The following is a 20,900-nucleotide window of genomic DNA, read 5'->3' on the forward strand; positions in this document are numbered from 1 at the left end:
CAGAGTTAGAACTCCCTTTCTCCCACCCCCACACCTCCTTCAGAAGCCTCTTTAAGGGGAGCAGCTGAAGCTAAAAATCTCCCTTGCTCTATACCTTGCAATGCTTTCCAGTGGGTCTCTATTGGCATATTGGGGAGAATTCTTCATTGTGCAGGACTGACTTTGCAAGAAGTTCAGCATTTTTGGCCCCCTCAACTAGATGCTAACACCCCTCCTCCAGTCATGGTCTGTCAAAAGTGCCCCCACACACTAATAAATGTACCTTTTGCAGTGTCCACTCACCATGCCCACTACAAGGTCACCCACTGAGGAGAAACCCCCAGGGGATGACGGATTTGCTAATTATTTCTGACATTATCAGCCCCAATGGAGAAAGCTTTAATAAATGTGGAAGATGGTGTAGTTCTGCACGAGATCTGCAAATTAACCAAGACAAGCAACAGAATGAAATCCAACAGAGGGCGTGACAGGGCGGCAGACTGGTAAGGGTTGTGGGTACAAGGAAAAAGGCAGCCGGGAACCTAATTAGCCAGGACTGCTCATATCTGAGCTGCTCTGCGCCCAGCTGCCTGCTGACTCGAGACATGTTGAAAATGAATTCATCAAGAAGCACTCACATCAGCCCCTTGTTAGAAATGGGTCCTGAGTAGGCTTAATTAGAAGCAGAAAAATGGGGTAGAGGTAGGGCATGGGAGAAGAGAGAGATGGTGGGTGGCAGCTGACTGTGGGTCGCCCACATACCCAGTGCTGTCCAAATTGGGGTATTTTTGAAGGATTTGAGATTTCCTTCTCTTCTTCCCACCCCTTCCCTTCTGTTCCACCCACTGGTGACTCGCAGAGCACCAGTTCCCAACAAGGTAGGTTGGCACACTCTAATGTATAGAAACTGAGAATAAGATTAATTTTCAACTACGATTGAAAACTATTAACAGTTTAAAAAATATGAAAGTCTCATGATTTTCTTCCCTCTTCTCTTCCTTTCTTTAATCCTTGAAAAAAAAATAATTAAAGTAGATTCGAGTTGTCTCTCTAATAACAACATGTATTCCAATGTCCTGTCTCACGTGGGAGCAAAAAAATACAGAGTTGCAGGTACAACACACAACCCCAGCCAGTCTCATCTTTCCAACCCAATTATAAATGCTATCTGTTCCAATTTACTTCATGGATCCTTCACACCCCACCCCCACCAAAAAAGAGTCTTGACTTTTTATTTATTTATTTATTTATTTATTTATTTGACAGACAGAGATCACAAGTAGGCAGAGAAGCAGGCAGAGGGGAGGGAGGCAGGCTCCCCGCTGAGCAGAGAGCCCGATGTGGGGCTCGAACCCAAGACCCTGGGATCATGACCTGAGCTGAAGGCAGAGGCTTTAACCCACTGAGCCTCCCAGGCACCTCAAAATGTCTTGACTTTTGAGCTCAGCATAGCATAGTATGATAATGGACAGTGGAGTCAGAGAGAACTGAGTTCTAATCCTTTCCTGGACAGGACTGTAGTTTTGAGATCAGCAGCAAGTTACTAACTACTCTGAGCCCCACTTATCCTCCCCATTGGATACGAACATTGACATATCGGCCTCTGGACGCTGGATGCTGTGGAGAAATGAGGCCCCTCCTACCCGAGCTGCCAAACTCACAGGACTATTGTGGGAAGCGAGGGAGATGAAAGCAACAAAGGTTCTTTGAAACATTAAATCATTGCATGCACAGACACTCTAGGGCCTTGGTTATTTGCAAATGGCTTGTGCATTCCATTGATTACCTATGTCTGCCTCCCTGCTCCGCTTCTCAACAGACCCCACCCAGGAGATCTGGCCAGAGCAGGTGAATGGCAGGCCCTCTTGACTGCCTATCCAACAACCACCCATCCTTTTTCCCTTTCCCTGGAGAACTCTGATTTTATTCACTCTCCTGAGAGCTAAGTGCTTGAAGTTGGACTGAACTCCTCTTGGATGCAAGGGAGGGTTGAGTCTTGACTGGTCAAAGCCAACCACAGTAATCCATTGCCCCTTCAGTGACACGTGACGCAATTCCTACCAGTGGACATAATGTGAAGTCTGCTGGGGGCTCTGGGAAATGTACTTCTTGCTCTTACAAAGTCAATGCCTTTGAGAATGTTGATGTTTTGATGCTTGGAGCTGTGGCAGCCATCTCTGAGCTCTGAGGGAAAAGTATAAGGGCAAGTGCTAGCCGCTGACATAAAGAGCCTCGATGTCTTTGATCCTTGAAATTGATTTTAGAGCTGTCCTGTCTAGAGATTTCATGATATATAGGATAATTCTGGTGATCATACAACCTTGTCTTCATCAGCCTGGGCTGATATCATAAATTGCCACAGATAGAGCGTCTTAAACAGCAAAAATTCATTTATCACAGTTCTGGAGGGTGGAAGTCTGAGATCAGCACGCCAACATGGTCAGGTTCTGCGGAGAAACATCTTCTTCCAGGAAGACTGACTTCTCCTTGTATCCTCACCTGGGCTAGCTAGCTCTTTGGCCTCTCCTTACAGAGGCACTAATCCCACTCATAAAGGCTCCACCATCCAGACCGCATGACTTCCCCAAAGCCCTACCTCCAAACACCATCGCATCACACCGGGGATTAAATTTCAACCTATCAATTGGTTGGGTGCAGGTGGGGGGGCACAAACATTCCATTAATAACAATCCTGGTTTTCCTGGAACTATTCCACTTTGCATTTGTGCCAGAGGACTGCCTGCTTCAGCATTTGTACGGAACAATAGTTTCCTGGCTTGAATGATAAATGATACGGTCTCCCTACTCATAATAAATATCCTTATTACTTACCTCACTTTGAGCTAGGTTTATTCTATTCAGTCAAAACATCCTAATTAATACAGGGCCGGAGAGAGGTACAGAGGCTGAGTGTGCACCTATGTGTGCACATTTATGCAGGCACATAAGCCCAAGCAGAACTATACTAAAGCTCAGAATGCAGGCTTTATAGTAATCTCTACTTAAAATTTTCATGCTTTCTCTTCTTCCCCCCTTAGTAAACATCATTATTATGGAAACAAACAGAACATGAAAGAGAAACAGTAACATTATAATCTTGAGAATTCACCTTCTCCCAAATGTGCCGTGAATCTTTAAGGGAGAGCGATGTGGGCACCCCTTCTCCCCACACTCTATATTTTTATTAATGTCTCAAATAGCAAACTCAGATCCATCCCGATGCATGTAGCTCTTTAACTTTCCCCAAAGTGATAAATCCATTGTCAGATAATGCATCTACCAGTCCTGTTCTCTCTCTCCCCTTCACGTGTCCTTCCCCAGTTACTCCATTAATGGGCTTCAATTTGCCAAGTGGCCTTCTCCCCTTCTGCTGTGATCAGCAGGGTGGGGATGACCTGGCCACTGTCACAGAGAAATCGGAGTGGTCTGCCGATGTGGTGCGTCAAACAAGTGCTCCATTAGTTTTTCTATCATCCAGTGTGCCTTACCCATTAGTCTGGCTGATCTGACACGAGGTTTCAGGAAACCTGGCAGGCAGACACTCTACCTTAAGACAAAGGCAAGTTAGAACACTCAGTGCCTGCCCAGCCTGGAAATGGCTCTTGCAGATAACTATCTCTCTCTCTCTCTCTCTCTTCCTCACCTGATGCAAATCCAAGTATCTGAACTCAGCCTCTAACCATCCTAGGTCAGAAGCATCTGGACTTGGAGATTTAGAATCCAGAAACTTGGAAGAAACCCACAGCTGTTGCTATCACTCTCTCCAAATCAATGAAACAGGTTCTTCTCTATTCTGACAGCAGGAATATAAAAAGGCACAACATTTTGAGAGGGCAGTATGAGTGTTTGTATCAAAAGTCTTAAGAGTGTTTATACGCTTCGATTCAATGGTCCAATTTCTGTAAATTTATTCTACAGACATAAGGGGACAAAATCATGTGTGTAAAACAATGTACATCACATCATTGTGATAGAAATGATAAGTGCTCGTTGGCAGGGGATTGATGACATAACTTCTGATACCCATGTGGCGGAACACGGCACATTATTCCAACAAGTCCTAGTCAGTTTCACAGGTAAGAGGATAAACGGACACACCATTCCGGAGGATAACCTGGCAATGTGCATCAGAAGCCTTAAAGATGTTCACAGCACTTTAGAGAGTCACTAATGCTGTGCACAACGCTTCTGGCCTTCTACCTTCCAGACATGACGTAGAACTGAACTTCACGGTCATCTAGTTATCATCCGCTGAGTCGCGATCCATGTGACTGGTTCTGGTTAATGAAATGTAAAAACAAAAATGTGAGGAGTACCACCTACTGGGCCAGAGCACTGACCTGTCAGTGTAACACCCAGGAAACTCTTCTTCCCTGGTGACCATCAGTGTCTGAAATTGGCCCTGGAGTGAGAAAACATAAGTAGAACTCAGCTAGACACACAGGATGAGAGGGAAACAGGCCTTTATTGTAAGATTTTTAGAGTTTAGGGGCACCTGGGTGGCTCAGTGGGCAAAGCCTCTGCCTTTGGCTCAGGTCATGATCTCAGGGTCCTGGGATCGAGCTCCACATCAGGCTGTCTGCTCGGTGGGGAGCCTGCTTTCCCCCTCTCTCTCTGCCTGCCTCTCTGCCTACTTGTGATCTCTGTCTGTCAAATAAATAAATAAAAACTTAAAAAAAAAAAGATTTTTAGAGCTTGTTATTCTGCATATCCTAACTATGCTGACACCTCCTTTGACCTCGCATGCTCCTCTCTTGAATTATAAGGAACATAAGCACTTGCACATGTAGATATATATACATTGGAGGATATTTTGTAAACATAGATACACAGTAAGGGTGGTAATCACAAAACTGCTTTAAATACACACAAACAAAATACACAGAAGTCCTACAACACACCCCCAGCGCCAACACAACTAGGTCAGAAGGCATGGCAACATCATCCATACACTACAATATTTCCTAAGAAGACCTGGGCCCTGAAGTAGAACCAGGTCACCTTTCCAGCTTCTTCCCTCCCTTCCTCACAAGTTTCCCATCAGAGCCCCACTCAGTCCACTGACTTCATTAAGGTTTCCCTAGTCCATCAAAGATGTTCTAATAATATGAACCTCAGTTTTCTCCCAACAACCCATGAGGGTCCACTAGATTTCCACGAGTTTCTCAAGATTCCCATGAGGAATTTATCTAATTCCTCCACGTAAGCCATCATGGTCCACAAAACAAGGAATACAGAGAGAAGAGTCTTCATCTATCCTAAAACATACCTGCTATGTGTTCTTCCTCTGGAGCAATGGGTCCTTACTTGCTTTCCATCTACATCACACACTCAAGCAAAGGCTCCACCTCTACAGATAAAAGCAGCTGGAATGTAGATACTTCTCTCAACACTGAGGAAAAGGCTTTTTATTTTTCTATTTTTTTTTTAAAGATTTTATTTATTTATTTGACAGACAGAGATCACAGGTAGGCAGAGAGGCAGGCAGGAGGGAAGCAGGCTCCCCACCAAGCAGGGACCCTGAGTCGGGGCTCGAACCCAGGACCCTGGGATTGCAACCTGAGCCGAAGGCAGAGGTTTTAACCCACTGAGCCACTCAGGTGCCCCAGGAAAAGAGTTTTTAATTTCACCAATTCATCACACCATTATTATCAGGAATTATGTTGACCATGTGGGCAGTGATGAGAAAAAAGGATGAAGTAGAGAGATGTGACAGGTTTCACCACCCTGATTAGAATTTGCCTTGGGGTCTTCAAGATGCCCCTTTTTTGCAACAGATCTTTAAAATTTAGTGGCGCTACTGGGTATGGGTGTGCCTTCTGAGCCTTAAGAAGTAGTTGGTGAAGAGAATAAGCAGAGTGAAAAGTTCCTACGGCTCCCGAAGGGATGGTTTCTTGGCTACTAGAAGACTTTGTAAAGTCGCTGGTAGTGGCAATTGTGGCAGTGGTGGTAGTATGGGTGGTGGGGGTGACAGCATTGGTGGTAATGGGTAAACATGGTAAAACTTACTTATCAACCCAATCCTGACCTCTCAATTCACAAGGCTGAATTAATGTGACAGTGATGGGGCATTAATATTTACTAGGATTTAATATTTTATAGCCATTCTCTCACTCTAGAAATGGATTAAAAACAGAGAGGTCAGCTGTCATCAGGGAAAACAAACAACTCAAAGCAACGAGGAGAAAGGGAACCGATGGGGAGGGGGTGGGGCAATGAGTAGAGAGAGGGGGAACGGACAGTTCCCCCGTGAGAGTTGAGGAGCTCGGAGCACCTGCCATCATAGGCTCCAAGCCAGAACATCTAGTCAACCATTGTTCCCCGTTTATCATTTCCTAGAATATTCTGCCTCTCTTAGTTATCTAACTTATTTCTCCTCCCATGTGGGATAAGAAAGGAAGGAAATACCCCCTTTCATACCTGGAAGGCCAACAGGCAGACTGTAGGCAGAAAATCAAGTTGGGTCAAGAATAAGACCCAAATTAGTCATTGGCTGCTCTTGGGATACCTCCTCTCTGGAAGGTGAATCCTACTAAGGATCATAGTGTTCTCCAAAGTGAAAACTTTGGATCAGAGACATGGTCTGAAAGCTGACCTGGTAGCTCTGTGAGGGCAGGGACCAGGTCTATCTTGATCACCAACATTCCCCAAGACCTAGAAAAGTGCTGCAATATGGTCGGAGTTCAGTAATTTTTGTTAGATCAACAAATGAATGGACAGTCCTATGGGATGTTGTACATAGAAGTTTCCACAGTTGAGTAATTGAGGGAAGGATGCAGATCCTAGCCTGTCCTTAAAGAATTACAATGTAATATCCACGAAGACTCTGTCTAACTCTGTCACAGAAGCTTTCAAATTTATGTGAACATATGTTACATCCCAGCTTTTTGAAAGTCCTTTACTCTATGTCTATGGGGCACGCTTTGGAACATGCTGGTATGTGGTATTTCAGTGTAACAGGAAGAGCATGAAATCTGGAGTCAGCCCAAATCAAGGTTCAAATCTCCACTTTACCACTCTCTCCAGCTAGGTTGCCTTGGACGACGAGCTGCTTTATCTCTCTGAGCCTCGGTGTCTTCATTTGTGAAATGTGAAGTATCACAGCATCCCCTTTATGCATCTCATGGGGTTATTGTAAGAGTCAAATTGAGATACTACACATGGAGAGTAAACTGCTTGTACATCATGGTTGTTGCTGTTTCTAAAAGCAAGAATCATGTCAAGCTGACATTGCCCAAACCAATTTCCATGTAGTTTCACATTTTGCTAAAAAATGTGCCAAGTCTGATCTCTGGAAGCTTCTTGGGATTTGAAGATAAGTTTCTACATACAGGTGAATTTTACGATCTTAGAAAATTAATATTAGAATTTCTTAAAGGCCACTTGAAACATTGTAGTAGACTCTGGTCATCCACAGTATCTTTATCCCTTTCCACCTCCCACTACTTGAAGGTTGGAAAACCAAATACTAAATTTCCAGGTGCCCTTGAAGCTAGGAAAGATATGGCCTATGAAATATAGGGGGGGGGGGGGGGGGGGGATGGGGGGGGGGGGGGGGGGGGGGGGGGGGGGGGGGGGGGGGGGGGGGGGGGGGGGGGGGGGGGGGGGGGGGGGGGGGGGGGGGGGGGGGGGGGGGGGGGGGGGGGGGGGGGGGGGGGGGGGGGGGGGGGGGGGGGGGGGGGGTGGGGGGGGGGGGGGGGGGGGGGGGGGGGGGCAGAAATATTTAATGAGGCTTCTGGGAAAGGCTTTGATTTTCTGATTTAATACAGAGTCAGAGAAGACTAGCATACTTATCTCCCCAGTCCCTTCCTGAATTGAGTGCAGATGTGAAGGCTGGAACACCAACAGCCATCTTATAACCTTGAGGGAAAATACAAGAAAATTCTGTAGGCATCCTTCTAAAATTCTAAAATTATTGAGCCAATGCACCAGAGCCAAAAACCACCTTTCCTCAACTTCATGTTATTAAAAAAAAATTAAATCACTGTACTCAGGTTTATGCTACTTGGCAGCTGAATAAAATCCTGATAAAAATAGTGGGGGGAAAGGGTTTGATTGGGACTTTGTCTTTAAAATCAAACTTAACGTTATGAAAATATGTTTTTATCTCGTATTAAGACAAACTGAAGTTGGAATTAAGTTGCTTTCTTCCATGTACTCATTTTTTTTTTAAGATTTTATTTATTTATTTGACAGAGAGAGATCACAAGTAGGCAAAGAAGCAAGCAGAGTGAGAGGGGGAAGCAGGCTTCCCACTGAGCAGAGAGCCCCATGCAGGGCTCGATCCCAGGACCTTGAGATCATGACCCGAGCTAAAAGCAGAGGCTTAACCCACTGAGCCACCCAGGTGCCCCCATGTACTCGTTCTTAAAACCAAGTATATATTATTGAGTTATTTGGTACACAGCATAATTCTTCGAGCCACATTACCTCCTGGCTTAACCTAGAGATGCTTTACCCCATATTGGATTTTCACAGCAAGTTGGTGAAGATGAGCTACATCAATTTTCCCAGAAATCTCTTCATCCTCTGCTCTTCCCCTCTCTCCCCTTTGCAGCTCCCATTCTGGGGTCCTCCTTGCAGGCTTTAGTCTTTTTTCACTGCCTAACTCAGCCTAAGCTCAGCTGTCAAGGGCTCGGCATAAGATGTGAGCAGCTCACCAGGCATCACGGGCATCAGCTTCATGAAGTCTCACATTACATGCAAGATACGCAGTTTTAAAATAAGGAATAGTATAAAGGACATTAGGAGGAGGAAGGGGGAAATGAAGGGGGCAGAAATCAGAGGGGGAGACCAACCATGAAAGACTATGGACTCCAGGAAACAAACTGGGAGTTTCAGAGGGGAGGGAGGTGGGGGGATGGGTCAGCTCGGTGATGGGTATTAAGGAGGGCACGGATTGCAGGGAGCACTGGGTGTTAGATGCAAACACTGAATCACGGAACGCTACATCAGAAACTAACGATGTACTGGATGGTGACTAACATAACATAATACAGTCTTTTATAAAAAAAAAAAAAAAACAAAAAACAAAAAACCACAAAAAGGGGCACCTGGGTGTCTCAGTGGGTTAAAGCCTCTGCCTTCAGCTCAGGTCATGATCCCAAGGTCCTGGGATTGAGCCTCACACTGGGCTCTCTGCTCAGCAGGGAGCCTACTTCACCCCCCCCCCCCAGCCTCTCTGCCTACTTGTGACCTCTGTCTGTCAAATAAATAAATAAAATCTTAAAAAAAATAACTACAAAAAAAAAAAAAAAGATTTGGCAGAGGCTTTAACCCACTGATCCACCCAGGCGCCCCTGCATTATATTTTCTTAACACTATTGGATGTTTACAACATCAGATCACTGGGGAAAAGGCTGACTGAGACACTGACTAGAGAGTGGGGACAAGACTAAGCGATGAGTGAAAATTTCTGATTGGGGATGGATGTTTTAAGTAGACAATCCATTGGTGAATACTTTCATGCCCTGATGGCATTCAAACGTCTACAGCTAATGTTCACGTTGATACAGTCATAAAGGCAATAGATTGGGAGTCAGAAGACCTGTGCTCTAGTTCCACCTCTGTCCAGATTCACTGAGTAACACTGGGCAAGTCATTTGTCCCCACGGAGACTCCATTTCCTCTATGGTAAAATGGCAGGACTGTATACATTCCAAGATCCTTCAACTTCCAAAATGTCCATCATCCTTGAAACAACTGACAATGGGTAGGGAGGGGGCAGCAAGCTTGAGTCGGAAAGCTGAGGACCTCTGCAAAAGGTGACTGAAAACCCTGTACGAGGTCCTTTGCTCAGTCTGACTCAGGCTACACATTTTCTTTTTGAGGAGGTCCTGGATCTCTAAGCAGCAGAGAAACTAATTAGATTTAATAAGAGACAAGGCTGCTAAATGAAAGTACATGAGAAATATCACATTGGTGGAGATTAACACATGTTCTGATCTATCCTTGGAATAAAACCAGAGCCCCTATGTATCCTGGAATCTGTGACCTTGACTGAACGAGAGAAATAAGCAGCTCGTTCATGAAATAGTAGTAAAAATGTCATCCAAGAGGAAGAACAAGGAGCACAGGTGCCATTGGAATAGACAATAAAAAGTGGTAAGAGGTCGGTCGTCAGTCTTTCCCCCTTACTCCGCTACTTCTTGATGTTCACAAAAGCCCCTAATGAGGGAAGTTGTTCAATGGCTCCCCACCGAACCAACACATCCATCCAGCAAGGTGTTCCAAACCATCTGTGAGCTGTCCCCGGCAAGTACTTCCGCCCTGGTCACTCACTAGTGCACGGGTCTTACTTTGTACTTCAGCATCAAGACATTTAATATTTTAAGTGTTTGGGAACATTCCATTTACACTGCACTGTTTCTCACTTCCATGACTGTATTTCTTCTTTTCTTCTCAGAATTCTCTTCCCGCCTTCCACCCTATCATGCAGCCAAACTGTTTGCCGTTCCCTGAGCAAGTGCCTCCATCCTCCCTAGATTTGCAAATGCCATGCTCTCTTCCAGGGACACGTGATCATTTACAATACATTTGTTACCATTAACAAAATACCCAACTAAAAAAAGCTTAAACAATAAGGAACTTAAACTACTTTGTTCAACAGCTCAACAATGTCAAGAACATTCTTTCTCTTTCCTCACTCATTCTCCCCCGTTCCTTCTTTTCCTCCCTACTCCCCAAGACAGGGTGACCCTCTGTCATGGACATTCTTTCCACCTTTCTACTCCACCATCTTCCTGTTGACTTTTAGTCTCAGGCTTAACACTCCCTCACCTCCCCTCGGGTGCCAAAATGGCTGCCACAGCTCCAGGCACCGCTACTCACACAATAGCATCCAAAGGTATTCAAAAGAGGACTTTATCTTCTCAGCTCTCTTTTCAAGAAGGAGAAAAACCTTTCCCAGAAGCCCTTGCACCCAGAAAAATTTCCCTCAAACTTCACTGGCCAGCAAAGTTCTTAAACTTCCCAGGAGTAAAACTTATCAAACGTTTACCATCTGTTCCATTCCCAAATGTCACCAAATCTTCCCCTAGCCTCACCTCTGATTTTGTTTTACATTGTAGCAGCATTCACTGAGCATTACTAAGTGCTAGGCCCTCGGCTAAGTACTCTACAAACATTATCTTATGCATCCCTTAGAACAACTCTGTGAAGTAAGCATTACTATCCCCATTCTGAAGTTGAGAAAACCAAGGTCCACAAAGGTTAAGCAGTTTGCTTGAGGATACACAGCTACAGAGGTAGAGTTAGGATTCAAATCTGAGCATGTCCAACTCCAAAGCCCGAGCTTCCAAACCTTCTGGATCCTTCTCCCTCCCGATGTCCAACTCCAAAGCCCGAGCTTCCAAACCTTCTGGATCCTTCTCCCTCCCGTCCCTGTTAGGTTCGTGATCAAAGGAGCGAGACTGATACAAAGCTAAGGTCAAACAAAGCTTTATTTTGCGCCAAGCATCGAGAATCAAATGTACCGTTCGGGGTGCCTCTTAAAGAGACAGTGACCCCTCCCAGCCTCACAGACTAACTTTTTATAGAGCAAAGGCCATGTGGTTGAGCCTGGCCACACACAGGTGGCCAATGACATTGCAACACACAGAGAAAGCTGCACAGTCATGCTAGGTGGCCAACTGAATTACAATTCAACCCATAGTAGCTATTTGAACCAGCCTATCACCTTGGTCAAAACTGGCACCCAAAAGGCACCCAAAAGGTGGGGCCCACACTCCTTGGTAGCTAGGGAGACAATATGCACGCTTTACTGATTGATGGTCTCCACCGACCTGACTCATCCCCGCATTCGGGCTCTGTTACCTCCACCTGACCTGACCCGCCCTTGTATTCAGGCTCTGTTATCAGGGACTGGTTGACCACATTCTACTGGTTTCCTGAACTTGCTTTTAAGTAAGTTCCCCTGTGGGGGGATGGGGCAGCGTGAGTTTAAGATTTCCTGCATAAACAACCAAATCACTGTTGAACCGGCCGGAATGCTCTGGCTAAACAGGCCCTGACAGTCCCCCCTTGACATTCCTTCACCTCGACGGCTCCTTCTCTTTTCCACAGAGGTCTCCCCAGCGAACCGACCCTTTCCCTCTGCCCAGCAACACGTTCCGATCTTCCCTAGAACTGAAGACAGATGAGAGCCATTTCCCTTCACACTGCTGTCTCCTCCATCTATCAAACTTCTCAAACGCGCCTCTTCACACTTACTGATTTCACATCCTCAGCACACATTTACTCTTGGCTTCATCTAGCATCCTCCCCCGTCTCCCCACGGACACGCTCTGCCCAAGGTTACCTGCGATAACCGATCGAACGGCTTCCCCCTCTTCCCTCCTCCTAGACCTGATTAATTAGTAGGGCAGCCGGCAGCAGCCCAGGGCTCCAGTCTGTACGGGACTCTAAAACATCACTGCAAAGGTAACAAGATGAAGAGAACAGTGTTTACCAGAACTCCTCTTAGGGACAGTACTGTGTGCGGTTGGAAAGTAAACTTTGATAAGTTACTGGGGAAGACCGTGAGGTCCGCCTCACGAGGCATGCTTGAGCAACAACAAATGCTTTCTAACTGCCCTCCTCTGAGGGTTGATGTCTTTAACAAAAGCAGAGCTTTTGTTTTCCTGAATATGAAATGCAAGCCCGGGCCTGGAGCTAACGGCTCGGGTCACCAGAGCAGAGGCCTTTGCCCCCGCGCCAGGCTCAAGATCTCCTCCAAATTAATGCCAAGCAAATATTTAAAGAACAGCAGTTTGAAGGGTGCAAAATTATGGGGCTACCCTATGGACCCACATTTCTCAGTCCAGATCTATCTGTTGAATATAATACGACTCATGGACTTCCCTCTCTCCTCCACGGTCTGGTCTGATTTCTTCTGGGCCCCAGCATCCCACTGGTTTGTCCTTTCTCCCTCTCCCTCTCTCCCTTCCTCTCTACGCCCTCTCCCATGAGGGAGACCATACATTGCCTATGATTAACAACTAGGGCTTCGAATTATGCAGACCTAGGTTTAAGCTCTAGTTTGGCCATTTCCCACATGTGTGACCTCAGGCAAGTTAGTGAGCCTTTCCAGGCTTCGATTTCGTTCTCTGTCAAAATAGTATCTACTTCGGGGCACCCAGGACACTCCAGTCCATTAAGCCTCTGCATTTGGCTCAGGTCATGATCCCGGAGTCCTGGGATGAAGCCCCATCCCTCTCCTGCTCCCGCTGCTTAGGCATGCTCTCTCCCTTTCTCTGTGTCAAATAAATAAATAAAATCTTAAAAAATAGTATCTGCCTCATGCAGCTATCTTGAGCATTGAGATAATACAAGGAATCCTCTTGACACAGGGCCTAGCACAGCAGGGTTTGAGAAAAGGGAGATTTTGATGATGAAGAATGATGACAACAATGTGAAAAGGGAAATCTACCCAATTCACAGCAACAATAACCACCAACATTTACAGAGAGCCACTATGTGCTGGACACTTTGCTAAGTACTACATATGCAGTCAATCATTGAATTATCACAACAACTCTATGAACCAGACACATCATTATGTCCACTTAACATATGAAGAAACAGAAGTGCAGAGAGGTGAAGTGACTTGATCCAAGATACAAAGCCAGCAAGGGGCAGAAACAGAATTTGAACTCAGGTCCCCTAGCCTCAGGCACTCAATAGAATTTTAGGAGCCACCTAAACCCCGTTCTCAGGGAATCATTGTGGTATGTGTGTGTCTGTGTCTTTGTGTGTCTGTGCATGTGATTATGCATGTATAATGTGTATGACTGTGGGGTTGTATGTATGACTATACACATATGTTAGCCTGTGAGTACATGTGTATGTGCCTATGCTCACATTGTATAGGGTAGAGGGAAAGAAATTTACACTCTGGATCCCAATTTGCATTCTCTTTGCATATGGGCACGAAGCTTTTGGTTGCAAAAATTCTTCCTTGTTTGTTTTCCCTAGAACTTCTCTCCTTCTTCTCAAGAGTGATCCCCATTTGTGGTCCAGGGAATGATGAAAAAACCTCCATTGGCCAAGTGGAGCCTGTCTCTTAAGGGCATATAAAAGCAACTACAAAAATCACTTAAACCTTTCCTACTGATAAATTATAGGGAGATTTCCTCAGTAAAGAAGACAAATGAATTATACAGTATTTCATTCCAACGCACTCTCCTCCTTCCCTCTATATATTTCTATGACATCATTGGAAGAAGAATAGCTCTGTGAGAGACAGGTTCTCCAGTCAGCCTGCCAGTGTCCCCCGCCACCTCCCCCAGACTTGGTGTCTTCCTCACAATGGCTTGACAGCTTTGTCCCCCCTCCCGGATCGAGATGTCTTCATCTGGAAATGACCGGCTCTGTCATCGGCAAGACCTACCTGCCGCATCTCTGTCTCCTTCTCTCTCTTCTGTGTCTCACCTTGGGATTTTCCCTTTCCCTGCTGTTTCCAATTCTGTCCCTCCTCCTGCTGTTCCTTTCTTCATCCCCCCATCCTCGCTCATAAAATTAAGGAGCAGAAGTCGTTAACAGGCAGGAAATTGATGTTAAATTCAGCCGCGCCATTTGCTACCTATGTGACCTTGAACAACTGTTGAACCCCCGAGAACCTCAGGTTCTTCATCTGAAAAATGAGGGTGACAGCAAGGATTCAATGCAATGTGTAAGTATGGGGCTTAGAACAGGGTAAGCACTAAATACATATCAGAAGGACCTAGGAAATTCATGATGAATCTCTGAGGGGATGAGAAAAATTTCCCCACTGAATAGTTACTCATCTGTTAAGAACAGGCTTATCTCTGATGGTAGCCCTGATTCTTGTTCTTCGGTCAAGAATAAATCAGTCTGATATCAAACCAGGTTCAAATGTGAGCTCTACAACATACCAGCTTCATGAGTACAGGAGAGACTGAAACTCTCGAGATATCAACTCTGTCAGCTGTCAGATGACAAGAGTAATACTCCCCACCTCTCAGAGAGCTACAGGAATCAGTTTAAAGCCCTGAGCTCAGAGTCTGGTGCAGAGCATGTGCTCTGTAAGGAGTGATTGTTAAGCGTGGGGGCATCTCCCTTCCCTCTGTAGCCAAGGGCCTCCCGTTACCCATTTTCAACCCTCTTCACTCCCCATTCACGCACAAAACTAGAAAAGTTCCTAAGAGCGTCTATCCGATGCTGTATCTGCCATTTGTTGCTGCCTGACAAAACATCCCAAACCTGAGTGGCCAAAACCAACCACAGTCATTTCTTCTGCTCACAGATCTTCAATTTGGATAGGGCTTGGCAGAGAGGACTCTTCTCTGCTCCAAGCAGCATTGGGGGAGGCAGCTGAACGGGGAGCTGGAAAATCTGTTTTCAAGACAGCTCATTCACTTGCCAGCTTCTCGGTGCTGGTTTAAGCTGGGAATCCAGCCAAAGCTATGGGCTAAAGAGCTTGGTTTCCTTCCACAGGCTGCTTGGGCTTCCTCACAACATGGTGGCTGTAGTCCCAGAAGTGCACATCCTAAAGGAACAGGGAGGGGCACAGCATTTTTGTGAACTAGCCCATAACATCATAGAACACCATTTCCATGATATTCTACTGCTCAAGGTGTTCACAGGGTTGGAGGGAAAGGGTCATGAACTCTTGATAGGGATTAGCAAGGCTCTAAAAATGCACGTGGGATTGGAGATATGACTGTGGCCAAATTTGGAAAATACGAGCTGTCATACTTAGCTACGTTATATGCCCCACCCCCATCCCAGCCTCTACCCTTGAAGGAAAACTTTCGACCTTAATGAGATAAGACCTAAACAAACCCAAGCCATGAACCCCATATTAAGACACTGAACTGTCTTCATATCCACTTTGGACTCATTTGGATTTTCTGTGTGAATCTACTGGTTTGGGGAGTTTTGTTTTCTTCAGGTGGCCACTCACTGGAGGTGGTTCTGAGAAAGGTAGGTGCGGTCAACACCAGAGGATACCACAAATACTGTAGTCAAGTTCAACCACTCACTCACAACTGTAAAAATTCCTTAGGCAGGGCACCTGGGTGGCTCAGTTGGTTGAGCGGCTGCCTTCGGCTCAGGTCATGATCCCAGATTTCCAGGATCGAGTCCTGCCTCGGGCTCCCAGCTCCTTGGGGAGTCTGCTTCTCCCTCTGACCTTCTCCTCTCTCATGCTCTCTCTCACTCATTCTCTCTCAAATAAATAAATAAAATCTTTAAAAAAAAATTCCTTAGGCAATAAGCTTCTATGTGATGTGATCAATGTGAGCCCACACCTTCATGGATAGCTGACTGGCTTTGGTTTAATCACATGGCCTCAAAGCAACCATCCCAAGTCCTAGTGCATGAGGAGGAGCTGAACCAAACAGATTCTCTCTCACAGGAACATGAACTAAGAAACAGGAGGACCCATCTGTTCATGGGAATGGAAGGTGAAAGTTCATAAGGCAGAGTGGGGAGGGAAGCCGCCTTAGAAGTCCTGTACCAGCTGGTATTTTGGTAAGCAGAAACTGAGTTACAGATGAGGCAGGTCTGCGGAAATGAGAGTAGAACAGTCTCGGAGTAAAGATAAAGACCATGAGTTAGCAAAGGAAAAGAGGTCATTAGAGCTGTTTTAGACTCTGGTAACTTTCCATTCTAGCTCCATTCACTTTATGATCAAACCACTTTTATTCTCAGAGTGGGAATGCCGAATAATATGAGAATTCTATTTTTTTTTTAATTTTTTGAGGACCCTCCATACTGTTTCCCATGATAGCTGTACCATTTTACACTCCCATCAACCCACAAGGGTTCCCTTTTCTCCACATTCTCATGAACACCTGGTACCTTTTGTCTTTTTGAAAGTAGCCATCCTGATGGGCGTGAGGTGTTATGTCATTGTGATTTTGTTTTGCATCTCCTGGCGATTTGTGATGCTGAGAATCTTTTAATATTCTGGTTGGTCATTTATCTGTCTTCCTTGGAGAAATGTCTATTTAAATCCTTTGCCCGTCTTTCAGTCAAGGTTTTTGTTTTGGTTTTTTCTTTTTTTGGTATTGTGGGGTTTTTTTTGTTTTGTTTTTTGGTGGGGGTTGCTATGGATAAAGAAAATGTTATATATATATATATATATATATATATATATATATATATATATTACTCAGCCTTTTAAAAGAAGGAAATCTTGCCATATGCAAGAACATGGAAAACCCAAAGGACATTACGCTATGTGAAATAAGTAAGTCACAGAAGGACAAATACTGCATGATTTCACTTCCATGAAGTATGAAAATAGTCAAACTAATAGAAACAAAGAATTGAACAGTGGTTGCCAGGGCCCGGGGGAGAGAAGAAAATGAGGAGTTGCTGTTCAGTGAGGATAAAGTTTCAGTAATGCAAGATGGGAACGGGCTCTAGAAATCCACTATACAGCCCTGTGCCTACAGGGAACAATGCTGTAGTGTGCGCGTAACACCTGGAGAGAAGATCTCTCATGTCAAGAGTTCTTACCACAATTTTGTTAAAGTCTTTATTTACACTGGCCTATGTTCCCTCCCGTTCTCCCACTGCCTAATCTCACTAATACATGTAGGAAGTTTTCACCCATTTCAGAGATAAGGAAACTGAGGCTCAGAGAGGTAGTCAACTTACCTGAGGTGACACGACCTCTGAACAGAGGAGCTTGGAGTGACAGCTTCTGGGACACCCAAGTCCTTTCCTTCCATATCTTTTTGAAACGTCATCCCTCCAACCTTTCCCTCTCATTAGCCCTACCCTCTCCGACACTTGTTCCTTGGAGGCTGTCATGAAGATATTTCTGCAATAACCCTGCCCTTGAAAGATGACTTTGCCTTGGGATTCCATCTTCCTGATGGAATTCGTTGATTCCACTCCTTGCTCGAGCTGAGTTCATTGCTAAGACTGTGGGGGGAATCACCAGCTCCTCAGTTCAGCCAGCAGGACCCCCGTCCTTAACAATGCAACTTTCTGACAAAGTATGATAGATGGTCTCAGACAAAACATTCCTAGCAGAGGATTGGAAAGGAAAAATAATTAAAAGCAGAATGGAAGGGGGAGGCAGAGATTTCTTTCCATTGATTTCTTTGTCAATGAGAAGTCTTTAAAAATCACTTTTTAGCTGTAGCCCATAGATGTGTGAGCTGTTATGCTGAGAGGGAGAGAGGAAAAAAAAAAAATCAAACTCTGAACCAGATCAAACTGTGATCTTTCATTCTCCTGAACAGGTAGCCATCTTGGTAAAGAGCAAATTAGAAATTCAAACAAAAGAAAGAAGGAATGTCTGGGGCAGGCTTGGCTTTGGGTGAAATTGGGAAAAGTCTGATCACAGAACCACGCAGGGCCTACCTTCTCCCTGTGATCTCCACCTCAGGCAGAATCTACTTTGAGCTAGGTGAGGAGAGGAGGAACTTGGTTTTGCCTCCCTCTCAGCTTCCCCTTCTGCTTCCTGTAGACCTCCTGTCACGTGTCCCATCCACTCCAGGCATGACCTGTCCCTTCAATGTTCTCTAGTGCTGGTTACGGGCCCCAAGGAGGGGCTGGTGGTTAAACCAACTGTTAGTTAGCTCATGATGAAATCTAAATTGTAGATACCCCCTCCCTGCCAATCCAGGGATAGCTGAGATTTGAAAAAGGGATTTCTTCACGAAACACTCTGTGATAAAGGAATAGTGGGCAGTGTGTTGACCGGGGAATGTGGTGAATGCCACGAGGTGCCAAGATCCCCCTTCAGAAATGAAGGATGTAATAGCTCAACTCCTGAAATGCTTTTAGGAGAGCACTGTGCCATCAGCCCCTTTCAGGGATTGCCTCAGCCGGGGAGAGCTACCTCATCTGAGGTCAGCCCCAAGGTCATGCCGCCTTTCCCAGGCGGCCGGCACCCAATTACTAATAGCAGGCATGCAGACCCAGCCTTCTTGCTCAGACAACTTCAGAGACAAGTTGGGAAGATCATCTGCTCTCCAGAACTCTCTAAGGTTGGCTGAGGTTTCCATTGAGAGCTAATTGTAGCTCGACTTCCTCTTCTTTTCAATTCTGCTTCCTTCTCTTCCCTCCAAGGTACTGATCCCAAGAGTTCTCTGGAACAAACCTTCCAGATGCCAGTCTCCATCTCAAAGTCCGCTTGCCCAAGGAACCCGACCAATGACAGTGCAGCAGGAGAAGGGCCTTCCTGGCAGAGCTCACATGTCACATAGCTCTGGGGTACCACGTTTCCAGTCGTACCATTTGGAAAGGGTATTCCCTAGAGTTCAGCAATCCTACGGCCCAGCTTCCTGTCAGTGTCTCAAATCATGTCACCTCATCACAAGCATGAATTCACCTGCACCCAGCTAGCCACTCACCCAGCTTCTACGACCGGCTCTTGTAGGTATCTGAGTCTTTCACTGTGGCCTGTGTCTGCCACTCGGAGCTTTGCAATGTCCTTTCTCTGCACCACTCCCTGACCTGCCCAACCTGACACTTCTCCCTCACCTAGCTTTCCTCAAAATGTGCACGGCCCATGTTTGCTGCTATGTGGTATAGGCAAAATCTACCCTTCTGAGCCTCCACTTGCTCACTGTTGATGTGGCACAGACTGCTGACTGGCCCCCAATCAATATCCATCGTTCCCTCCACCCCTTCCCAGAGGATATGCCACCCACCTAGATGCTTCCCAGCCTGCCTTGCAGCTAATGACATGTGACCACATTCTGATCAATGAAATATAAGTAGAGAGACTGCATGGTATGTGGAAGCTCCACGTTGCACCCCTAAAAGCAAGCAATTTTCCCTCTACATTCTTTTTCTCTTTTCTGCTAAGAAGTTATAAGTGAACAGCTGCGTTGAATCCAGTAACAGAAGCCAGCTTTAAACCACCAAATTCCATCAGTACATAAGGGAGAGATAAGCTTCTGTCTCACTTAGGCCACCCCACATGGGGGCCTCTTAGATACAGCATTTTAGCATGTAACATAACGAATACACGTGAAATGAAGGTAATAACTCTTCTCTCACAGGCTTCCGAACATCTAGCCACCCTCAATGAGCTTTCCTCATCCTGTTTCTGTTGAATCTCATCTCTAGAATGAGGGCTTTCAAAAGACTGATCTCCAGGCACCTGGATGGCATAGTTGGTTAAGTATCTGACTCTTGGGTTTCAGCTCAGGTCGCTATCTCAGGGTCTTGAGATCAAGCCCTGCTTTGGGCTCCATGCTTGGTGCAGGGTTGCCTTGGGACTCTCTTCCTCTCCCTCTGCTGCTCCCCACTGCCTCTCTCTTTCTCAAATAAATAAATGAATTTCTAAAAGACTGATCTTAAGAAACACAGAACAGCACAAGCAAAGATCCTGCGTTCAGGGCCCAGACAAGCCGGAGTTCACCCCACAAACTAACATAGGACCAAGGCCCTTTATCCTTGCTGTGCTTTGTTTCTTTTACAGGAAAAGGAGGATAAGAATCGTAGTTGCCTTGCAGGGTAGTTGTGAAAGTCAAATGAGAAAGCATATGTAACACGCTTACATAAATGTATGCTATACCGTAGATGCAAATATAGACTTTCAACCAAGGACAGCTATTATTACCCGAGAGGCCACTTTGCCCAGGGAAGATGAGCGTGTGCTCTGCAACCAGGCAGTCTGGATCTGAATGCAAGCTCCCCCACTTGCAATATTTATAAACTTAGGTGGGTTACAAAATCTCTCTGGGTCTTAATTTGCACTTCTATGAACTAGGGATTATAATATTATCTACCTCATAGGCTCATCACAAGGATGAAATAAATTGATAATTTTAAGTCCTAGTAGAGAGGCACCTGGGTGGCTCATTCTGTTAAACGTCTGCCTTCAGCTCAAGTCATGATTCTGGATCCTGGGAACGAGTCCCACGTCAGGCTCCCTGCTCGGTGGGGAGTCTGCTTCTCCCTCCCTCAATGCCCCTCCCCACTGCCCATGCATGCACACGCTCTCTCTC

The 20,900-nt window shown here is 45.6% G+C and overlaps 1 protein-coding gene across 3 annotated transcripts in view; it reads right to left on the reverse strand.

The window, feature by feature from the left end:
* Positions 1-1,209: 1,209 nt before the first annotated feature.
* Positions 1,210-20,900, reverse strand: part of SUDS3 (SDS3 homolog, SIN3A corepressor complex component) — a 239,545-nt gene continuing 219,854 nt past the window's right edge. For all 3 annotated transcript variants that reach the window (XM_059140987.1, XM_059140986.1, XM_059140988.1), the window contains one exon: positions 1,210-4,256. The gene's annotated coding sequence lies outside the window, so the exon portion shown is untranslated. The remainder of the gene's footprint in view (positions 4,257-20,900) is intronic.

This window comes from Mustela lutreola, chromosome 11 (genome assembly GCF_030435805.1).
Source record: "Mustela lutreola isolate mMusLut2 chromosome 11, mMusLut2.pri, whole genome shotgun sequence".
NCBI lineage: Eukaryota > Metazoa > Chordata > Mammalia > Carnivora > Mustelidae > Mustela > Mustela lutreola.